Genomic DNA, 22,665 nt, shown 5'->3' with positions numbered 1-22,665 from the left:
CTGTTAAGACTCTCATTTTAGAAATGAGAAAATTGGAGCCTCTATTCTTTTAAATTTAAATCCAATTAAGTAACATATCATGTATTATTGGTTTCAGAGGTAGAGGTCAGTGATTCATCAGTTGCGTATCACGCCCAGTGCTCATCACATCACGCCCTCCTTAATGCCCATAAGCCGGCTACCCCATCCCCCCACCCCCCTCCCTTCTGTAACCCTCAGTTGGTTTCCCGGGGTCCAGAGTCTCTCATGGTTTGTCTCCCTCTCTGATTTCTTCCCGTTCAGTTTTCCCTCCCTTCCCCTGTGGTCCTCCATGCTATTCCTTATGTTCTACATATGAGTGAAACCATATGATAATTGTCTTTCTCTGACTGACTTATTTCACTCGCATAATCCCCTCCAGTACCATCCACGTTGATGCAAATGGTAAGTGTTCATCCTTTCTGATGGCTGAGTACTCTTCCCTTGTATATTATGAACCACATCTTCTTTATCCATTCATCTGTTGAAGGACATCTTGGCTCCTTCCATAAAAACTGGAGCCTTTAGAAGCTAAGTAACTTGCGCAGAGAGGGTCAGAGCCAGGAACAGAACCCAGGCCTGCCTCACAACAGATGCTTCACACTTCCCTGTGGTCTCCACAGACGATGTTGGAGTACGGTTGTCTTGTAAAGCTCATATTTCAATCTCTAGGTGCAGAAAAGTGGGCTGCACCTGAAAACCCTACATTCCATAACCTGCCTGATGTAGAGACAGGCAGCAGTGTTACTCATGGAGGCTGTGGGTCCAGAGGAGGTCTGGCTTTGAGAGGATTGCATATTAAAAAAAACCAAGAACAACAGATGGGGATGTGTATGAAGGGTTGAGGCGGTGTGAGCAAGGCCAAGAGCTGGGCGTGAATATGGGACACGAAGTCCTTCAGAAGGAAACGGTAAATTCGGTGGCTGTGACTTGGTGAGAACAGGTTTGGCAGTCCATCGTACCCATCTGGGACTGTTCCAGGATGGAAACTGACCATAGTTCTTATCACCATGCGAATAGTAAAATCTAACCAAACATTTAAAATGGAAAGACTGCATGGTAGTATTTGTCAACCAGACAGACCAACCAACCAACCGACCAACAGAATCACTGTCTGGACCGATTGCCAGTTTCAGGCTGAGGTTGGGAAACTGAAGGACTCCATGAAAACCTGCTCTTTGCTCCTTTTCCTGCTTCTGTTCTTGCAAGGACCTGCACCCCCACTTGACCCAGGCCTCAGAAGGCTAATAGTGCACGTCATCCTTGTAAGGGACAAGGAGTTAATGACTCTCTAGGACAGATACGATCTAAGGAAGGACCAGGTGAGAATGACTGGCGGAAGCTATCATACACGTATTCCATCCACCAGAGCCAGATATCCAGAGCGAGACATCTCAACGCCAAGACCACGGCTTCAGGGAATAAATGACTTAGGATGGACACCTGGGCTCTTGTCTTTGTTCCGACCAGTTTGTGGATGCCTGACAGGACAGGTCCACCAGATCACAATCCTCAGTAAAAACCCCAGACCCTGAGCAAAGACGAGACTCTCTCCTTTCCTTTGAGTCTCCCGGATGCTCTCTGTACCTGCCCTCTCTCTATACCCTCACTAAACTCTGCACTCACCTCCTGCTGGCTCACGCATGATTTCTATCCCACACACAGCCAGGGACCCTCTTGACTGGTCCTGCAGGACACCTCTGTGTCCCTGGACCCAGTCTGCCAACACCAAGGCCCAGGGGGAGCTGTTTCTCCGAGTGCCACAGTTAAGTGTGAAGTGCATCTGTTCTGATTCTAACAAGCAGATAGGACCTCCTTCTTCACTCTGAAATTCTCCTTCGTCATCGTCGTGTGCCAGGTGGGGTTTATGAAAGTCACACCTGCCGTCCCCGCAGCTTGACTGATGGTGCTGGAGGTGGGATCCTATATGACTGAGTCTCTGCCCTTGGATGGAGAGTGAGCACCATTGAGTCACTGGAGAAGCAGAAAAGAATATGAATTCCCAGCCCAGACCTCTGCATTGTTCTCCCGAAACCCATCTAATGAGTTTCTACCTGAGCCAGTTAATCAAAGTTTGGGTAGGCAGACAGCCCAGCGTCCTAACATGGATGGAAGTTGAAAATGCATCTAAACATCTGTTCTTGTACAAAATCTTGACTCATAGTCTAAGTCTTTACTTTTATGTGTGACTAGCCAAGCTGAGAGATACACCATGAACTCTCGGAAAGAACTGGAATGAAGGCAAAGTATTTTTTTTCTTGATTCATTAGAATGATTGCTTGAATTTTCTTTTTCACTCTATGTATATTATAGCTACAGCCATAAAAGTTTTCAGACACTTTTTCAAACATTTTCCCAGCATGAATTTGATGGTAACCCCTGGTCACAAATTATAAAAAGCTCTTATTTTGGAACCAGTTTTTGTAGCGATTTTTGCACTGTTAAAAAGAAAACCATAGGCCCCAAATGGTGTCACTTAGTTGAGGCCCCACATCAGCACATGAGACTTCCTGTTAACTGCAGTTTCGGTGCTCCAGGGTCAACATGGGAATTCCCTGGTCAGCCCTAGGACACTAACTGATGGTCTGCTTCCGTTCCCCTTTCGAGGGCAACCTTCCTAAAACAATGGATTCTTTGCTCATGATTTCCTTTTTCCCACTCCCATTCTACTTTTAAAAACCTTTCCTTTCAGGGGCGCCTGGGTGGCTCAGTCGTTAAGCGTCTGCCTTCGGCTCAGGTCATGATCCCAGGGTGCTGGGATCGAGCCCCGCATCGGGCTCCCTGATCAGTGGGGAGTCTGCTTCTCCCTCTCCCTCTGTCTGCCGCTTTGCCTACTTGTGCTCTCTCTCTGTTAAATAAATAAATAAAATCTTAAAAAAACAAAAACAACCTTTCCTTTTGTAAGCTCTTTGGGGCTCCCCTCTACTTGGTAGGTGGGATGGTGCCTGATGGGTGAATTGATTCATGAAGCCAATTAGATCTTTAAGATTTACCCAATTGAATTCTTGTTACTTAATAGTACATTTGAGAAAATAACTAGAGACACTGACCAAATATATGATAGTTTATTTTTTTCACTTATGCCATTTGATGGATAATCGGTTTATCCAGTGTAAGTGGATCACAGGGGTATTGATTCATGCTTTTCCAGACTCTTGTGAAAATGACATATTGAAGAGCCACCTTATTCAGTGTGAAGGGGTATTACACCTGCTAAGGAGATCATATGTTCATAATAGTTACACCCTAAGTATGATGTTATCTAGAATATTGAAGTAAAAACCATGAGATGGAATCTAAAAAATTTTCACCTTTCTTCTGTTCATAATGCCTACTCTGCAAGCCGTAGCTTTTGTCATTGTCCACCAATGAACAGTAGGAACAGAGTGTAGAAGCAGGCAGACAGGGGTGTCCTCAAGGAAATGCACAGAACATTACAAATTTTTTTCTAAATCATGAGAAAAAACTTTGGTGGTGCCTGGGTGGCTCAGTCATTAAGCATCTGCCTTCGGCTCAGGTCATGATCCCAGGGTCCTGGGATCGAGCCCCACATCGGGCTCCCTGCTCTGCAGGAAGCCTGCTTCTCCCTCTCCCACTCCCCCTGCTTGTGTTCCCTCTCTCGCTCTCTCTCTCTGTCAAATAAATAAATAAAATCTTTAAAAAAAAAACTTTGATGATGACATTTGGGAGGTGAGTCTTGAACTCCACTGTCCTGCATTTTTCTCCTAATCACTGTCCATGAAAATAGACTTTCATATCATCACAAGAACAATTTCAGAATAAAGTAAGTTTACTTAGTATCATGTCTCAGACTAAAAGAACCATCGTAACGCTCTGCTTCTCTGCCTTAACCTTTTCAGTATGCTGCAGTTTCGCCACCTGACATTTACCCTTCCCTCTTCTTCAGAACATGGACTATCCTGTGGAATAATTGGAAAAGGTCAAATTTTGTATTTTCTTATATTTCAAAAATTGTTAACATGTCATATTGGTGTTATGATTTGTTAATATGCAGAGGAATGTGTATATACACATAGTCATCTATATAGTTTGTCATGGTATATAATAGATATCCATAAAATGCATACCCAATATATACATATATGGTCAAATACATTTTCAAAGCATAGTTTTGATCCTAGAAAAAACATTATGTTTGTAAATATTGATTTTGTTTTGTTTCTCCTTTCTTCCTTCCTTCGTTCCTTCGTTCGTTCATTCCTTCCTTCTTCAATGATTCCAACTTTTTCTAGTCGCTGTATGTTATTTTCAGCCTGGTAGTTCAGGGTACAAGATCTAAGCCAGAATATGTGGGCCTGAACGTCAGCTCTGACAGTTACCAGCTGTGTTCTTCCCTAAGTTTCTTAACCTTTCTGGGCCTTAGTACCAGTTCTACAGATAAGAAAAAAGAAAACTAAGATTATCACCTGCATAGGGTTTTTGTAAGGATGAAATGAGCTCATACACCCTAGACTCCGCAAATATCCACATTCAGCCAATTTTAGCGGCTGTAGAGAAAAGATGGGTCTCTTGAATCCCTTTTCTATGTGGTCTTATACCACCGCTTCTTAAACCTCATACAATCTAATCAAATTCAGGTTTCCACGTACATTTCTCTGACCTGGTGGGACAAAGCGTCTGCAGCGGTGTGTTCGGCAGGATTCTGAAGCCTGGGTCAGCAGGAAAGAATGACGGATGATTAACGGTACTTGCCAGCAACACGGGGAGTCAGCCTTCATGTCACATATTTATCATCCTTGAAAAATAAAAACATATTTGAACAAAATAATAAATAAAATCTTTTAAAAAAAAGAACAGATTTAATTAATACGAGCTGGTTCCACGAGGCCTACTTTAACTTATTCATTCTAGAGAGCTTTACAAACTTGAGAAGAACTGCCCACAAGGAACCATCCACAAAGTGGAAAAATGAAGCCTCGGCTCGTTTGTATCAGGTTGAGTCTATCTGCCGTGTGCTTACATCTCAGTTCTTGGCGGACCTATCACACCCCTCTGATGTCGGCGTTGTCCAGGCCCTGGGTAGCTCCTGGTTAATTTCCACCCCCTCTTAGGGGCCAGCTTCATTTGCTTCAGGACTTTATACTTCGTTAATGAGAAAGTTACCCTTCATGCAAGAAGTAGTAGAAGATACACCAGCCTTTTCTTGCGAGCTGATTTACAGGTCTCGAGCGCACATGCTTTCGGAGGGCTGCAGGGCAGCGAGCCAGACAGCGACAGTCCTGGAGGAGGTGGAAGGAGGCAGAGCTGGCCTCATGGAAACACGGCTGCACAAGTGGGCAGAAGACAGCGGACGGCCGGCGGACGGGATGGTGGATGTGGAGGCCTGAGCGCCCCAGAGTCCGCCGGCCCAGACTTCAAAGGGGCCAAACATAGGCAGCGCCCAAGCCTGGCACTGGGCGCCTGGCGAACAGGGCATTTGCACAATCCACACCATCTCCCACATGATCACTCATGTCCTCCCTGAAGGCAGAGCGGGAGCCGTCTGGATTGCCTTGGCCAAGAGGGTCCCCTGGGAGCCGCTTCTGCTGGAGAGGCCTCCAGCCCAACCGTGTCAGCCAGGTTCAGTTTGCCTGTTCATGAGGGTTGTGTGTGCTCCCTCCACCCTGAGGCCTTCAGGGGCTCGGGGGTTGACCCGCACTCCAAGAGGCTGGCGTGTCCCCTGGAGCTGAACGTGGGCTGGCGAGGTGCAGAAGGCACATCTCCAGGCCAGCCGGCTCAGGATAGCTCGGGGCCTGGGGCAGGGCAGCGGCAGGAAGGGGCTGGGGCACAGGAGGAGGCTATCTGGGGGTACCTGGAATTGGCCGTGTTGGAGGTCTTAGTTGACACAGATTCTCCCTGAGGGCCTGCTGGCGGGTGAACCTGTTAGGGAACCTGGACGGGATCGCCCAACAGAAGAACCAAGCAGCACTTGGAGATCTTGGAGGACAGGTTTATTTAACGCCGGCGGGCTCAGAGGAGAGTGATCTCCAAAGGTCTGAGCCCCAAACACAAACAAAGGGGGTAATTTATACACTTCCACGTCTGCATACTTGGCACTTTTGGTGCACGCGGGAAGCGGGGCAGGGAGAGGAACCCGGATTGGCCCGCACACGGGAAGCAGAGCAGGGAGAAGAACCCGGAAGAGCCCCCGGGGCAGGGACTGGGACTCCTTTGCTGGCTGTTGGTCATCCTAAGACACAGATTTCCCTTATGAAACCCTCCCAAAAAAGACCCCTGGGAGCCTTGGTTGCTGGAGAAGCCGAGGACCTCCCCTGGCAGGCAGGTAAATGGGGACTGAGTGCTGCGGCTTCTGGAAGAGTCTCTGGGGTGGGACCTGTACCTGCAGGAGCCCATCCAGGTGGTTCCCGAGGGCTGGGACTGCACGGACTGAGAGCTGGCTTCTCAGAAACAGGTAGAGGGGAGCCTAGTGCGCATCTGTGAGCCACGTGGGTGTGGGGAGCCTGGGACCCCGAAGAGGGTTAAGTGTGCGGAGAGCCTGGATGACGGTGGTCCAAGACCTCTGCCTCATTCCAGCCCAAGACAACACACATGTGCCCAGTTTCACACCCGCGGGGAAAGCTGGAGGAGCGTGGACTGCCCTGGCCAGCTGGGGCCGTACGGCTACCAGGGCCCTGCACTGAGAGACATCCGGACCCTGCATTCCGCGTAAGCCCAGGACCCCAACAGGCGGGCAGCCAGTCAGAGAGGGGACTGACTGTCGCCTCAGACACGTTTTGGAGGGAAGGCTTCTAGCCCGGAGGGTGTTTGTGTGGTTTGAGATCGGCTGAGCCCCAGGGATGTGAAGTGGGGGTTCAGACCCGATGGTCAAGAAAGAATTCTTGAGACGTGTTTGGTGCGAGAAAGTGTTTTTATTATAACTCAAGGGACAGGACCCAGGGGCAGAAAGGGCTGCACTGGGATTGTGAGGGGCAATTGATCATACACTTTGGAGTTGGGGGAATTAACAAATGCTAAGGAAGACTCTCAGGATACCGGAGGCCAGGCTTTTGTCAAGCTAAGGCTGTTTTTACCTCTAGCAAGGCATTAACATTACAGTTCGGAGTTCCTGGAGGAAGGTTATGCTTTGCCAGCCTCAAGTACTTGTCAGTGCGCTGCCCGTTATCCGGACTATTTCGTTTTGTCTGCATTTCCTCTGCCTCGTTCTCTACGTGGGCAGCCTGCAAGCCCGTGGCCAGTGGGAGGGGTGTGCAAGCCCCTGCAGGAGCCGCACCGCCCGAGGCAGCCAGGGACTTGGGAACAGGGCTGGCGCCCCGGCTGTGGGTGGTTAAGGTAGGACGAATCTGTCTCATTTTAATCAATAAACCCCAGGAATGAGCGTATTTGCCCTGATGGCACAGCTGGATGGAATCTGGTCGGCACGGCGGGCACAGGCCGGTGTGGATGGTCCGGGTGACCCTCCAAACACAGACCCCCGGGAGCCTTGGGTGTTGAGGGATCCCTGGGTGGCCCACTTGGGCATCCTGTCTGTCATGAGCGCACGGTGTCTTTCCACAATGTCAGCTTTATTCATTCCTAAAGCAAAGTTAATCACAAGTACAAAGCAGGGTCGGGATTCCAAACTCAGTGACGTTTCAGCACGTGATTAAATTTGGCTTCTTACACGGCACACAGAGCAGGATGTGAGACAAACCACACAACAAACAAGATAATGGGGGGGTACATGGCAGGGGGTCGGAAGTGAACGTCAGTCTGTGGGGTGCACTGGGATAAGGCCTCAGTCCGGGTCAGCTCTGGGCACCCACTGCTGCTGACGTTCAAGCAGGGAAGGCTCTTGCTTCGGAGATAATGGGGCAGAGCCTTCGGGGCAGCCGCCTGTTTGAAGTGTTCAGACATGGAGGGGTCAGTTCTGAAAAGTCTGATCCTGCCCTTTTTGAAGGGATTGAAGCAGTTTTGGGTCTCTGCTCGATATCAGTCCGGGTTCCAGGCGATATCTCGTAGCTGCGGTATCTGAACGGCTCCGGTCATTGGTTGACCCAGGTTCCTGCCTCCCGTGAGAGACGGCATTTTGCTGCCTACACCGTCCACAAGGGGTCTGTGTGTGGCTGGTTTCCAGCTGCTGGCTTGGAAAGAATCTCAGAGAGTAAGCACTGTCCACCCTCTGGTAGGCAGGGTTGAGTTCCCCTATGCCACACGGGAAATGGCAGGTGAAGCTGAGGGCTGGGAGTGGGGTGACGGGAGGCCCCCTGCACATATTGGGGGGGGGCTGCAAGTCCGGCCTTGACAGTAAAGGGGAAGTTCTATGAGGAACCGGGGCCTGGCATCAGCAGAGTCCCAGCCACACGGCCCACGATTACCCATTTCTCCCCTGAAGGCGCAGCTGGAGCCTTCTGGGTGGCCCTGGCAGGGAGGTGTGGGTGAACGGTCGAGCTACGGTCCAGAAAGACACCGGGGAAGCCTGGAACCCCTCAGGCAGGCAGTTCAACCAAGAACTGACTGTGACCAGGTTGGATCGACGGTTTCAGAAAGCCTGTCCCGCTGTGGTCATGTAGACCGGGAGCTCCACGGGTCTGGAGAGCCCCCTGCAGCCCAGAGTGGGCTGTCTTCAGGCCAGGGGGCTTGGGACAGCGCCGCGGGAGGAAGAGGCTGGGTCACCGCAGGAGGCTACATGGGGCGCCCGGCCGGAATCGGCCTCCTTCCAGGCCTTTGTTGACACGGAGGCACGTATTCTCTGTGAAGGCCGATCGGAGGGCACCTGCTGGGGGCTGCTGGCTGGGGAGCCCCCCACTGAATCAGGGACCACTACGGGCAGGCGGGCCTCATGGGGACTGAGGGCTGCCACAGTCAAGCGGCCGCCTCCGGAAGATTCTCGGGGGTTCAGGGCGGTTTGGGAATGGTGGCGTGGCCACGGAGGGAGAGCCAGCTGGCTGCCTCCTGCCTGTGCGTGAGCCCTGCGTGTGCGGGGTCGGGTAGGCCAGAAGGCAGACCTGTCGGTCCAAGGCCTCTGCCTGAGTCCGAGCCCCTGCCTCAACCTGGAAGGTGACGCTGGAGAGTGGGGGCAGCCTGTGTGCCCGCTGGTGTGGTCTTCTCTGACAGATACGTTTTTTTCCTTTTCCAGATTTTTATTTAAATTCAATTTAATTAACATATAGAGTACTATTAGTTTCAGAGGTAGAATCTAGTGGTTCATCCGTTGCACACAACACCCAGTGCTCATTCAGTCATGCGCCCTCCTTCATGCCCGTCCCCTGGTGACCCCAGCCCCCCCACCGCCCTCCAGCCCCCCGCAGTCTGTTTCCTGGGGTCCATAGTCTCTCATGGTTTGTCTCCCTCTCTGATTTCATCTTTCATCTTATTTTATTTTTCCCCTCCTTCCCCCATGCTCCTCTGTTTTGTTTCTTAAATTGCACATATGAGTGAAATCATAGGGTATTTGTCTTTCTTTGACTGACTTATTTCACTTTAATCATACCCTCTAGCTCCATCCTCATCATTGCAGATGTCAATATGTCATTCTTTCTGATGGCTGAGTAATATTCCATTGTAGACATGAACCACATCTTCTTTATCCATTCATCTGTCAGGGGACATCTGGGCTCGCTCCACAGTTTGGTTGTTGTGGACTTTGCTGCCATAAACACTGGGGTGCAGGTGCCCCCTCAGATCTAATAACAGACCCGTTGGAGCCCTGACTCCTGGAAGTCTGGGACTCCATCATCAGGCTGGCCGACTGTTCCAGTGGGGACTGACTTTCACCATTTCAAGCTGTCACCTCAGAGAGTGTTTGGGTCGATGGCTTGTTTTTTCTGGAGCATGTTGAAGTGATCTAGGCTGATCTGCTGGCAGAACGTCCCATCGCAAATTCCAGTACACACTCCTTTCTGAGGTGTGAAGGGGCTTGCTGTTCTCTGCAGCATTACACGCTGATCTTGGGTAAGATTCAGGGCAGTGGCCCTGTCCCGTAACTTCCATACCCGTTCAGTACTGGGGGCGACAGCGGGGGCTCCCCATCTGGCATGTGGGGCAACGAGCCATTCTGCTTGGCTTCCCAAGTATGAAACTGGACGGTACTGTGGTCCACCCAGCCAAGGTGGTTCTCCCCTGCTGGTGATACGCCGTTTTTCTTTCCACCAACCCTGCTGCTTATGGGTTCAAGGAAGACGGATCCTCCACTCACCGCCATGTTCTTTCCCCCGATCTTGCACATTATGATCTTTGGAATGTGATCACGGTCTCTTTGATCACGGTCTGTTCAGTAAGCAAACCCACACCTGATCTCACCTTCTCTGGCGGCCTCGTGTTTGCAAGCCTAGTTCCCACGGCGACAGGGCCAGCTCGGGTTAGGCCACGTGCAGCGTCTACACAAACCACCGCACACTCAGAGGAGGGGGCCGGCTAGTGTGATCATTTTGCCCGTCTCATCCCGGTGGGGGGCCCCACTGGATGGCGCAGGGTTTCTTGGGCAGTTGCCTTGGGCGTTGTTGCGAACACGCAGGGCGTGCTGTTACTTCAAGCGTCACGGGCATCCATGCAAAGACACTACCCCACCAGGCACTGCCTTGGCCACCCTGTCCGTGCCCCCACCCTGCTGTATGTCCTGAGGAGTCAGGTGCCTTGGGGCTCATGCCTCGGCCGGGGCATCTGCGCCCAATGGCCAGGAGCTCAGAGCCGTAGGATCCCGGATATGAAAACAGCGATGGGTTTGGACCGAAATGTCATTCCGCGTATCTTGACCCTGGAAGGGCTTCTTGACGATCATTGCCCCTCGGCGTCTCATGATCCAAGCCGTCGGGTTCATCCCTGTAGATCAGCCCAACTGCCGGTGTAGCGGGTTACGGGGCCCGGCTTGTGCGGGAGCACCCCCGGCCTTGTCCTCACTGGCTGCCGGTGTGTTTGTTCCATCCGGGTGGTGGACGGCGTCAGTCAGACACACGGGCCCAGACTCCACCGTCATTTCCCTGCTCCCTGTCCACAGGCCACAGCGATGCTCCAGCAAGACAGGCGGTGACGTCTGAAGGACCGACATACTCTCCGGGGCCTAGTGGTGCCCTTATTTCTGGAGACAGTGGGTGGTCGGGGCGGTCCTCTGCTGCAGATGGGCACAACCTATTGTCACAGTGGGAGTTCGAGCCAGGACAGCGGTGGGGTGGTGCCTTGAAAGGCAGAGACGTTCTGAGCACAACGTTCTGTTCCTATGACCACCTCTACCTGGAGGGGAGCACGGAGTACATTGCTCGGAGCTCCCGACCTGTGGGTAGCCAGCCCCAGGAATCAGCTGGGAATCCCGAATTCTGGAAAAGGCCGGCACCCCATCAGCAGCCTGCGTGCATGGCTGTTGAGAGCTGCCGCCACCAGAAGATGTTCGCTGCAGGTGCTCACTGGGCCCATCAGCCCTGCGGGGGGGCGAGTGCTGGCCCCCATGGGCCCGGAGCTACCCCAGGCCGCCTGACAGGGCCAGAGCAAGCCGGCAGGACATGCAGGCTGGGGGCCCAGGTCCTGCAACACGGCAGCTGTCGGGAGACCCCGAGCCACAGAAGGAGGCCCCTGGGCGCAGCTGGGTTCTGCCTAAGTTTCTCGACATTGGTTTCTCGACCAGAGTCTTTTAGACTGGACACCAAAAGCAAAGGCAACAAATGCAAAAATAAACAAGTGGAATGACATCAAACTGAAATGTTCTGCATGGCAAAAGAAGCCATCAAAAAAAGCCATCAAAAACTTAGAAGGTGACCTACCCAATGAGAAAAAAAAATCTGCAAATCATATGTGTGAGTTGCTAATACCCAAAATACACAAAACACTCATACAAATAAAAACAGACAAACAAAAAAACCTGTATAAAGAATGCAGAGAATATGTGAATAGGTACTTTCCAAAGATGGCACCCAGGTGGCCAAAAGACACAGAAAAAGTTGTTCAACATCACATGAACAGGGAAATCTAAGTCAAAACCACAATCAGTTACTGCCTCACAACTTTTGGAATGGCAATCATCCCAGAGACAGACCCCAGGTATGGTCAAGGGTGTGTAGACAAGGGGACTCTGTGCACTGTTGGTGGGAATGTAAATTCGTGCAGCCACTGCAACAAACAGTATGGAAGTCCCTGGAAAAAAATGAATACAACTACCACATGACCCAGGAATTGCTCTAATGAGTGGATTTATTTGGAGAACACAAAAACACTACCTCAAAAAGATAGATGCACTCCCATGTTCACTGCAGCATCCATTCGCAGTAAGCAGACACAGAAACAGAGACCTTGGGAGCATTATGCTAAGTAACTCAGACACAGAAAGACAAATACCAGGTATTCAGGGACGTTCCACATGGAAACAAAAATACTGAACACATAGATAGTGAGAACAGACTGGTGGTTGCCTGAATCGGGGATGGCAGGGGGGACAGGGGAAGGTGGTCATAGGCTCAATGTTTGAGTGATAAAATTCATAAGTCATGGAACATTCTGTGCAGCATGGAGACTAAAGCTCACCCTGCAGGATGGGGTACAGGTTTCCCCACTATTTGAAAGTACAGTGTTCCTAGGAAACCTTTCACAGCAGGAATGGTGTAAACCAGAGAAGGAATTACCATTCATTTATATAGAAAATATAGTGAGTGTGCTCGGACTCCAAAAATGACTTCTCTTTGGCTTTTCTTAGGTCTCGGGACACAACTTCCTAAAGGATGCCCAAAATAAATACAGATGAAGCACAGCAGATGCTCACAGACACAATTCAAAGTTCTGGGGGCTGGATGTGGAGAGCGGTTCCCAGGAAGGAGCTGGTTGGGGTGCACCCCGTCTCTGCAGTGGCCCCCAGCAAAACAGATGCTAAACGCGATGCTCACTTTTCAACTTTTTTCATAAGAGGGAAATCCTCTTCAGGTTTCTTCCTGTTACTGAAGCTGGGTAATAACATAGATCTTTCAAAAAAAAAGCCAAGTCTCTTACCATGAACTTTTAAAAATTGGGGGATACTTGACTTGAAAGTTGCTGAGGGAGTAGATGTTAAATGTTCCACGGACACACACATCAGCAGATCCACTGTGAAAGGCACCTTCCTCAGCATGTGGAACATGGACTACCTACAACCACAAGAAACCTCCTCCTTCCCCTTCCTCAGGACAACCAACCACAGCTGGGAGTTACCCCAATTCCTCCTTTCTCCCATTCCCAATATCTAACCCATTGGCAAATTCTGTGAGCTCCATCTTCAATGTGTATCCAGAATAGGACTCACCACTTTTCTTCCAAGGCCATCTGTCTGGTCCACACCGGAGCCCATCTCTTGCCTGAGTTTCTGGAAAAGCTTCATCATGGACCTCCCTTGCCCATCCTCAACACTCTGTCATCTGTTCTCAACACTGTAGCCAGGATGGCCCAGTGAAACGGGATCCCATCAGTCACAGCCCTGCAATGGCTTTCTGTCACCGTCTGTCACCTCCCCAAGGTCATGTCCTAAGCTCTCTCCTGTGGCCACAGGGCCTTCTTGCTGCTCCTGGACATACCTGGTATGCTCCTGCCCCAGGGCCTTTGCACACACTTTCCCTTCCATTTAGAATGCTCTTGATGTGATATCACTCACCTTCTTTAGATCTTGACTCAAGGATCACCTTCCTAGTGAAGCCCCACCTGGCCCCTATGTGAATAGCAAGCACCACCCCCACCTCCCCTTCAGCACCCCAGCCCTGTCTCCTGCTCTGTATTTCCACAGCAGTTATCACAGTCACCAGTCCATCTGGGCAGGGCAGAAATGGAGGCCTACACTGATGGTTTCACCATTGACTCCCTCCGATTCCCTGGTCCAAAGCCCCGGGGGAAAAGGTGCCCCAGGGCTCTTGCCCAGCCAGGATGCCTGGGACACGGGGATCCACCTACTGCACCCTGAACACCATCAGGAAAATGAGCCATACGAGGAATCCACCTGCCTGTGCAACCTGAAACCAGACACCTTCCACGATTACAGGTGAGCACACACACTTCCTCCCCTCGCCTGAGGTGCTCATCTAAGAAAGCTGAGCAGAGACCCATCCCAGGATCCAAATCTCCCTCTGGCCAAGATCCTGGGAAACAGGCATCTCTCCTCCCTGCACCAACCACCTGTGATTGATGTCTGGAATCCTCTTGTGGTCAGGCAGAGTGTTGAACCTGTCCTCTTCCTTGTGACGTCATCACAAACCAGGCTTTGCTGCACAGTTTTCAGGAAGGAGCCTGCAGGAGGGTCAACAGGCCGCCCAGGCTCGGCCTCAGTCTGGCACCTCAGGTTCCACTTGGAACTAGACCTTCATGGGGACTGGTGTCTTGCGTGGCCTCAGATCCGAACAGAGGAGCTGAGATTTCAGTTCCCAGTGAAAAGTGACCACTTCCACACAGCACAGGAACATGGAGAGAGGATTTTTCAGGGGTGTGGCTCTGGAAGAAGTGCTTCTGCCAGCTGAATTCACAGACACCAGGCAGAGGACACCTGCCATGCCTCCTCTGACGAAGCAGGGGGCACACTGGGCAAGAATCGATGATGCTGCATGTGGGCCGCTTCTCACCAACCACCCTGCTGAGCCGAGGGCTCAAGAACCAAACAGGAAGCAATTGTCTTCTCACATTTGCAGCAGGAGGGCTGGCCAGGGGGTGGGAGAAGACCCCAATCCCTGTCCCTGGAGCAAGCTGGCCTGCCCATCAAGAGCGACGGTCCACCACCACGGCATCACAACCCCCCAGCTATCTGATCCGACTACCCTGCCAGGCTCAGACCTGCTCACACAGTGAGTCATAAGACCCAGTGACTTCTTTCCATTCCAGATCAATGCTTCTCACAGAGAAGCAAATTCCAGCCTCACAAATGTGCTCATCATTAGCTCTGGAATTCCCTGGGTTGTGTCTACACTGGCCCACACGGGTGTTCCATCCAGGACACCTGTCTCCGCAAATGCCCTAGGGTTTCAAGCCACTTTCAAGCTGCCCTTAGAAAGGCAGGAACTGGCCCGATTAGGCACACCAGCCAAGTGACTCGATGTGCTGGAAACTCAGACAACATCCTCGCTGAACACCCAAGTCCAAGCTTCAAACATTCGCTCACTGGGCACTGAGCACCATGTCTGCATAAACACTACTCTTTCAATTCACTTGTCTCCCTTTCCTTAAAATCAGAAACCAAGCTCCAGTCACCAATCTATTTTCCCTTCAGAGAAATAAGGCAAATGATAGAATAAAACACTAAGTGTGCACAGGACACTTCTAATAGAAATATAATTCCTTGGTCTTTCTCATTCAGGCAGCCCTACATTACCCATACTAATGAGAGATACCACAAGTTCAATCATTATACATATATTTGACCTTGTGTTTTTCCTTTTGATATTTGTATCTCGAAGTCAATGTCTATATTGCTTTCTTAAATTAACAGTAATAATAATGACATGCATGTAAGAGTCTGGATCTCCATAGCCAGACAACATGGCTCTGGTCCAGATAAGGATGAAGACACAACCTCAGCCCAGGAAGCAGAGCCCACGCCCTCAGGGATCCCGACATGCCTCATTGGTGATGGGTTCCTTTGCTACAGGGAATTGTCCGAGTACAAAGGATGCAGGCACCCTCCAGGATTCCTTCTGTTTTCTTCATAAATTCCCCAGTTCAAGTTGCAAGTGACTCACTGGGTCAAGCTTCCAGAGCCCAGGATGGGCCACCAGGTAAGCAGCCCCCTTGGGGAAGGGTAACAGGGGACTCAATTTCCTTTGGGAGCACAATGAGCCACTCCCTGAGCTCTTAAAGAACCTACAATCTTTCTCCATGTGTCCCTCTCACAAAGGGCACTGCACCCTGTTACAGCTCTGAGGCTGTGTTTTACTTTAAAACATAATTTCTAATATCAGAATGTGGTTCACAGAAGAGAAAAACATGAACACCCACAAAGGATTCTTTTAATATTTCAGAAGAGTGTTTTCCCATTGTTTAATTAAAAGAGGAAATAAAAACACACAGATAGCCCCTTCCACTAGCAGGTCCGATTCACCTCACTGATTGAAAGAAGAGCAGGAAATGAAAGAGTAACAGACATTTTGATGACCTGTCATTTCCATCATCTAAGTTTTGCAACTTCACACACATGCAAAGAAAGAAGCACGAAGAAACGTCTCAGCCTGGCAACGCTGAGGAGTCTGAGTTGGAGTGACAGGGACAGACGATGAGGTTGTGTGTGTTGGGTGAGGCTGATGGCACAGAAGAAACTGCTCGGCCAGCTCTCCACCTGTGCCTCGGTTTGTGCCCTAAGGTTGAGTCTGTTTCCTCGTTTGCCTCTCTCTTCCCCCAACCTCCCACTATGTTCATCTGTTTTCTTTCTGAAATTCCACATATGAGTGAAGTCATAGGATATTTGTCTTTCCTTACTGATTTTGGTAAGCTTAATCCACTCTAGATCCATCCACATCCTTACCAATGGTAAGATTTCATTCTTATTCCATTGAATATATATCTCCCACATCTTCCTTATCCATTCGTCAGTGCATGGACTTTGGGACTCTCTCCATAGTTTGGCTGTTGTTGATAATGCTGCTATAAACATATGGTGCTTGTACCTCTTCAAATCTGCATTTTTGTATCCTTTGGGTAAACACCTAGGAGTGCAATTGCTGGATCATAGGGTTCTTCGATCTTTAGCTTGTGGAGGAACCTCCATACTATTTTCCAGAGTGGCTGCACCAGCCTGCATTCCCACCAACAGTGCGGGAGGGTTCTGCTTTAAGCAGAACATTATCTGCCAGCAATTTCACAAGGAGGCAACAGAAACTCTGTGGGATGACCTGACTCACCCAGCGTCAGGCAAGCAGTTCCAGAATTCACCCCGGGGCTCCTGACGCCAAGCCCCTCGAAGCCACCGGCATGCCTCTGTCCGGGAGAGTTCCCAAAGACTCTCCTTCTGACCTCACCACAAAAGAAGAATACAGAGAAAATATGGCACATCCAGATATCTAGATGATACATTTCATCCAACTAGAAAGTCAAGCTCAACTTTTAAAATGGTAAAAGACTACTTTGAATCATTTTGAATCTTTCCTCTGCCCTCATTGTAACTCTTTGGATGAAAAGACTAATCAAGTATGAAACATCACCTTTGACAAATGACAAGACATCATCCAAGTCTGTATCTGATGACAAAAAGCCACCTAACTCTCGAACAACAGTTCAATAAACAGTTGCATAACAGTTGAATAAACACTGTTAGATGAAGGAACAAATGATATGTTAAAAACACACAAAGAGTAAATCTCATCTTCCCTTTCTAATACAAGTGATTTCCTAGGAAACAGATGTTCAAAATAAATTTGTAAGCAATAAATGAACAGAGAAAATGGGATCCACTGCAGTGTTCTACCTGCAGGGAAATTAAGTAACTCTTGCACCAAATCCAGAATGCTGACAGCTACTTAAGTTTTACTCTGTGGCTCAACTAGAGAAAAGAGAAAAGCCCGGGAGGTTTTGGGTTAATGAGAGGTTTAACCTCCAGTCCTGACCTGGATGTGACATTGAGCCAATTGTACCTGCTGCTTCCTCTGAACACTGACGTCCTGTGACAAGTGGCATCACTGACTCAGATGCTGGTGTTCAAAACATCAGGTCTCGTGGAGCACAGTGCGAGCAGAGAGGTGCTGTCAGGTGGGGATGAGAAGTCATCTCCGACCTATGGCCTGCACACCTGCTTCGTTTTTTGGGAGAAGGGGAAACACATATTGTTTCTTAAGTAGTAATTATCTTCATTCTAGTGTAGACCAATGACATTGTCTCTTTTGGAAAAGCGAAATTATTCTTCGAATAAACCGTCAACTCATCTGTTCCTCATGCAGCTTGAGTGGGGTCTGGTTACTGCAGCCTCCATTCCTCCCCCTGGAAGACCCTCCTACACGGTACTGACAACCCTTGACCACCAACCCCGGAGACACAGGGCACATTGCTGAGTTGGTGGACGGCTCAGGGGGTTGTTACTGCCACACCTGTGCCTACGGGAACAGAGACTACAGCTCACCACTGCCTCCTGAGGAACAAGCCACACTGTCAGGCCTTCCTGCACCTCTCCAACTGCAGCTCACCAGTGCTCCCAGGGGCAGCAAGCTGCACTGTCACGGCTTCCTGTTCTGTGGCCCACTGCCGCTCAGCACTGCCTCCAGGGGCAGGAAGCTGCATTTCATCCCTTCCACCGTCTCACACTGCAGCTCAGCACTGCCTCCAGTGGCGGGAAGCTGCAGTTTATCGCTTCCGCCTTTGCTCACACTGCCGCTCAGCACTGCCTCCAGTGGTGGGAAGCTGCATTGCCTTGGCCTCCTGTCTGCTGTGTTGTGTGGAGACAGGAAGACAGCAGTCTCTGGCCAGGCAGGAGGGTCGCACTGGACCGCCACCAGAGGTTGCAGTGTGCGGTGGGAGCCACTGCTTGGTTTCCATGAACACTGACCAGGGTCTGTGACTGTGATTCCTAGCAGCTGCATGGGGAGAGGAGGGTGGTGGTGGTGCACACCTTCCTTTCTGATGGCTGAAGAATATTCCATCGTAGATATACACCACATCTTCTTATCCATTCATCTGTCCGTGGACATCTGGACTCTTTCCATAGTTTGGCTATAGTGGATATTGCTGCTATGAACAATGGGGGGGCAGGGGCCACTACTTTTCACTTAATCTGTATTTTGGGGGTAAATACCCAGTAGTGCAATTGCTGGGTCATAGTGGAGCTTTTTTTAACTTCTTGAAGAAACTTGATACCATTTTACAGACTGGCTGTACGAGATTTCATTCCCAGTGTAAGAGGGTTCCCCTTTCTATGCATCCTTGCCAACATTTGTTGTTTGCTGATTAGTTTTAGCCATTTTAAATGGTGTAAGGTGGTACCTCATTGTGGTTTTGATTTGTATGTCCCTGATGGCTAGATGTTGAGCACTTTTTTGGTGTCTGTTGGTCGCTTGTTAGTCGTCTTCATAGAAAGGTGTGTTCATGTTTACACACATGTCTTGAGCAAGGGTTATGGAGAGGGCCAGGAGCATGTGATCTGCTGAGGTGTAGAGACCTTCACAGAGGACTGATATGAAGGCTAGAGTTAGGGAGATATCAGGCTCAGGGTTTGTATTCAGTATGGTATTGAAGTATACAGAAGCAGGGATTGGCTCAAGATTTCATCCAGATTTCTCTTGTTCTAAATCATTTCTGGAGTTCCAAAATGCATGATTTCATACTGTGTTGAAAGATGAGTCCTCTAGTATTCCACAGGCATCCCCAATCCCTGGGGCTTTGGAGCCAGGCCTCTGGAGGTGGTCCCAACATAGGGTTAGTATTAGGTCCCAGGAGCATGGCAGGTCTGATCTGCCAGCTTTGTGGTGAGCTTCCCGGAGGCCTGAGTTGAGGGTGTGGGTTACGCAGAGTGTCAAGCTCAGGTTTGGTGGCCAGGTGGGTTCGCTGGGATGGGCTCAGGGGGCCTTCATATTTCTCCTGCTCTGACACTCCACTTTCTGGAGTCCCAAATGGCATGGGTTCCATCTGTGTGGCTGGCTGAGTCCTCTGGTATTGCTCAGGTGTCCCCAAACCCTGGAGCTTTGGACCAAGGCATCTGGAGACAGACCACGCAGAACCTAACCTAGGGTTAGGTTTAGTGCCTATGTGCCTGGCAGGTCCGATGTGCCAGCTGCATGGCTGGCTTCCCAGGGGGCTGAGTTGAGAGTGTGGGTTAGGGTGAGTGTCTGGCTCAGGGTTGGCAGCCAGGGGGCCTCTGAAAGTGGGGGTTTGCTGGAATGGGCTCAGGGGGCCCTTCTGATTTCTCTGACCCTGAATCCTTTTTGAAGGCCCAAATGGCAGGTTTCCTTCTGTGTGGCAGGCTGAGACCTCTGGTGTTGCTCAGGTGTCCCCAGTCCCTGGGCATGCAGATTTCGCCTGCTCTGATCCTTTCCACAGTTCAAAACGGTGCAGTTTCCTTCTGGGTGACAGGGTGTGTCCTCTGGTGTTGCTCAGGTGTCCCCAACCTGTGGGGTTTGGAGACCAGACTCTGGCACAGAGCCCTCAGAAGCCAAGCTAAGGTTAGGGTTAGGGCCTAGGGGCGTGGCAGGTGCAATCTGAATGTGCTGTGGTGAGGTTGTCAGGGGCTGAGTTGGGGGCATGGGTCAGGCTCAGGGTTGGCTGCTAGGGGGCCACTGAAATTGGGGGTTTGCTGGGATGGGCATGCAGATCTCTCCTGCTCTGAATCCTTTCTGCAGTTCCAAAAGGTGCAGTTTCCTTCTGGGTGGCAGGCAGGGGTCTCTGGTATTGCTCAGGTGTCCTCAATCCCTGGGGTTTAGGAACCAGTCCACTGGGGACAGACCCATTAAAAACGAACCTAGGGTTAGGGTTAGGGCCTAGAGGCATGGCAGGGCTGATCTTCCGGCACTTTTGCAAGCTTACTGGGGGGCTGTGTTGAAGCCTGGGTTAGGGTGAGTGTCAGGCTCATGGTTGCCAGCCAGGATCCCACTGAAAGTGGGGGTTCGCTGGGATGGGCATGCAGATTTCTCCTGCTCTGAATCATTTTTGAAGTTCTAAATGGCGCTGTTTCCTTCTTGGTGGCAGGCTGAGTCCTCTGGTGTTGCTCAGGTTTCCCCAATCCCTGGGGCTTTGGAGCCTGGACTCTAGGGACAGACCCCTCAGAAGACAGCCAGGGTTAGGGTTTGGGCCTAGGGGCATGGCAGGCCTGATCACCCATAGCTTTGGTGAGCTTCCCAGGGCTCTGAGTTGAGGGTGTGTGTCAGGGTGTGTCAGGCTCAGGTTTTGCGGCCAGGTGGCAGCTGTAAGTGGGGGTTTGCTGGGTTGGGCATGCAGATTTCTCCTGCTCAGAACCCTTTCCGAAGTACTGTGGGACGTGGGCAGAGCAGGCACCCCACGCACACCTTCCTCACCGAGGGCAGTGCTTTCTTGTTTCCGCTCATGCTGTAAACAAGTGTTCTTTTCAAGATGCATTATTGCCCCATGTTTACAGTTTTGTGCTTTTTGTCAGTGATTTTGCTTGCTTAAAATAGCCCTAATGGTGAAGTGTGAAGCACAAGAAGTGTGTGACATACACTGGGGAGAAAATATGCATGTTAGGTAAGCTTCCTTCAGGCACAAATTATAATGCTGTTGGCAGAGAGTTCAGTGTTAATCGGTCATGTGTATTAAACAAGGGGTCTTTAAGCAGAAACACACATGAAACAAGGTTATTTGTGTTGATCAAACTATCTTTACCCAGGGCATTCAGAAACTTAACTGTGTTTCCCCTAGGAGCAAGGGTTCAATGTTCCCTAACTCATTGCTCATGGTGACTTTATAGAACATAACTAATGGGAACTAAGGAGAATCAGCTGTGTTTTGTTCGGCATGAGGCTTCTCAACTTGGGTGTTTTTTGATCCATCTGTCTAGAGAACTTAAAATACAGATTCCTGTCCACAACCCTTTTCAGATTCTCGTTCTAAGGTCTGGGGATGGATGTGGAGGTCTGGGGATGGGTGTGGAGGTCTGGGGATGGGTGTGGAGACTTTTTTTTTTTTAAAGATTTTATTTATTTGAGAGAGAGAGCACAAGAGGGGGTAGGGTTAGAGGGAGAAGCAGATTCCCCACTGAGCAGGGAGCCCGATGTGGGACTTGCTCCTGGGACTCCAGGATCATGACCTGAGCCGTAGGCAGTCGCTTAACCAACTGAGCCACCCAGGCGCCCGAGACTCTTTTTTTTTTTTTTAACAGATTTTTATGTATTTATTTGAGAGAGAGAGAATGAAGAGAAAGAGAGCATGGGTGGGGGAAGGTGAGAGGGTATTAAACAAGGGGTCTTTAAGCAGAAACACACATGAAACAAGGTTATATATTGATGTATTGATCAAACTATCTTATCCCACTTTTACAAATGTCCCGTCCACCTGCACCTCCAGACTGTGCCCTCCAAGGTCGTGTATACGTACATCTAAGACAGTCACCTTTTCTGATCAGGCTCTAGCCTGCGAAGGACAGAACCATGTGGGAAAGGAGTGAAGTAGAAATGGGGAAATAAATCCCCTCACTGTCTCGAGGGTTCCTTTTCAAACTGCTGTTGAATAAATAGACCTTCCATGTTGTCTTGCCTCTTGGTTTGTCTTTCCTCCTTAGAGAAGAGAACTAGAGTAGGGTTTCTTCGAGGATGCTCCAATGCTCCCCAAAAGGCTGCCAGTTGTTTGAGACTTGGGTAATAGCTACAGTGTGAGTCTCTTATCACTTTACCAGGAACTGTACCTGGAGTTCTTTGTTTTTTCTCAAAGTGGGAGAATCCATTTTTGGTCATTACAAAATAATCAACATTAATTTTTAAAATTTTAAACAGTATGGACATGTATCAAGTCAACCATGAAAGTTTCTTGTAATTCTTCCACAGAGAGAACTGTGAACAGTTGATTTTACAAAAAGATGTACTTTTTCCCTCCAGAAATACCTTAATGGATACTCGTTGCATATTAAATAAGCTTTCAATTGAGCACCTACTCTGTGCCACAGATTCTTCTGAGTGCTTGGAATCCATCAATGGACTAAACCTTCTGTTCCAAGATCCCTGCCTTCATGACACTTGTATCCCCATGGAGGTCGGCAGGGAGGGTTAGGCAGCACTGAGGACTCCAAGCAGGTGAGCTCAGTGCAGGAGAGTGTTTTAGGAGGTGGCATCTGCAAAAGCTGCACGTGGTGCTGGGCGG

At 49.9% G+C, this 22,665-nt stretch overlaps 1 pseudogene; it reads left to right on the top strand.

Moving 5' to 3' along the window:
- Window positions 1-13,742: 13,742 nt before the first annotated feature.
- Window positions 13,743-22,665, top strand: part of LOC118013470 — a 30,665-nt pseudogene continuing 21,742 nt past the window's right edge.

Source organism: Mirounga leonina, unplaced genomic scaffold, assembly GCF_011800145.1.
Source record: "Mirounga leonina isolate KUSES-001 unplaced genomic scaffold, KU_Mleo_1.0 Mir_153, whole genome shotgun sequence".
Classification (NCBI taxonomy): Eukaryota; Metazoa; Chordata; class Mammalia; order Carnivora; family Phocidae; genus Mirounga; species Mirounga leonina.
The sequence above is the reverse complement of the archived record's forward strand: the minus strand, read 5'-3'. Positions and strand labels throughout refer to the sequence as shown.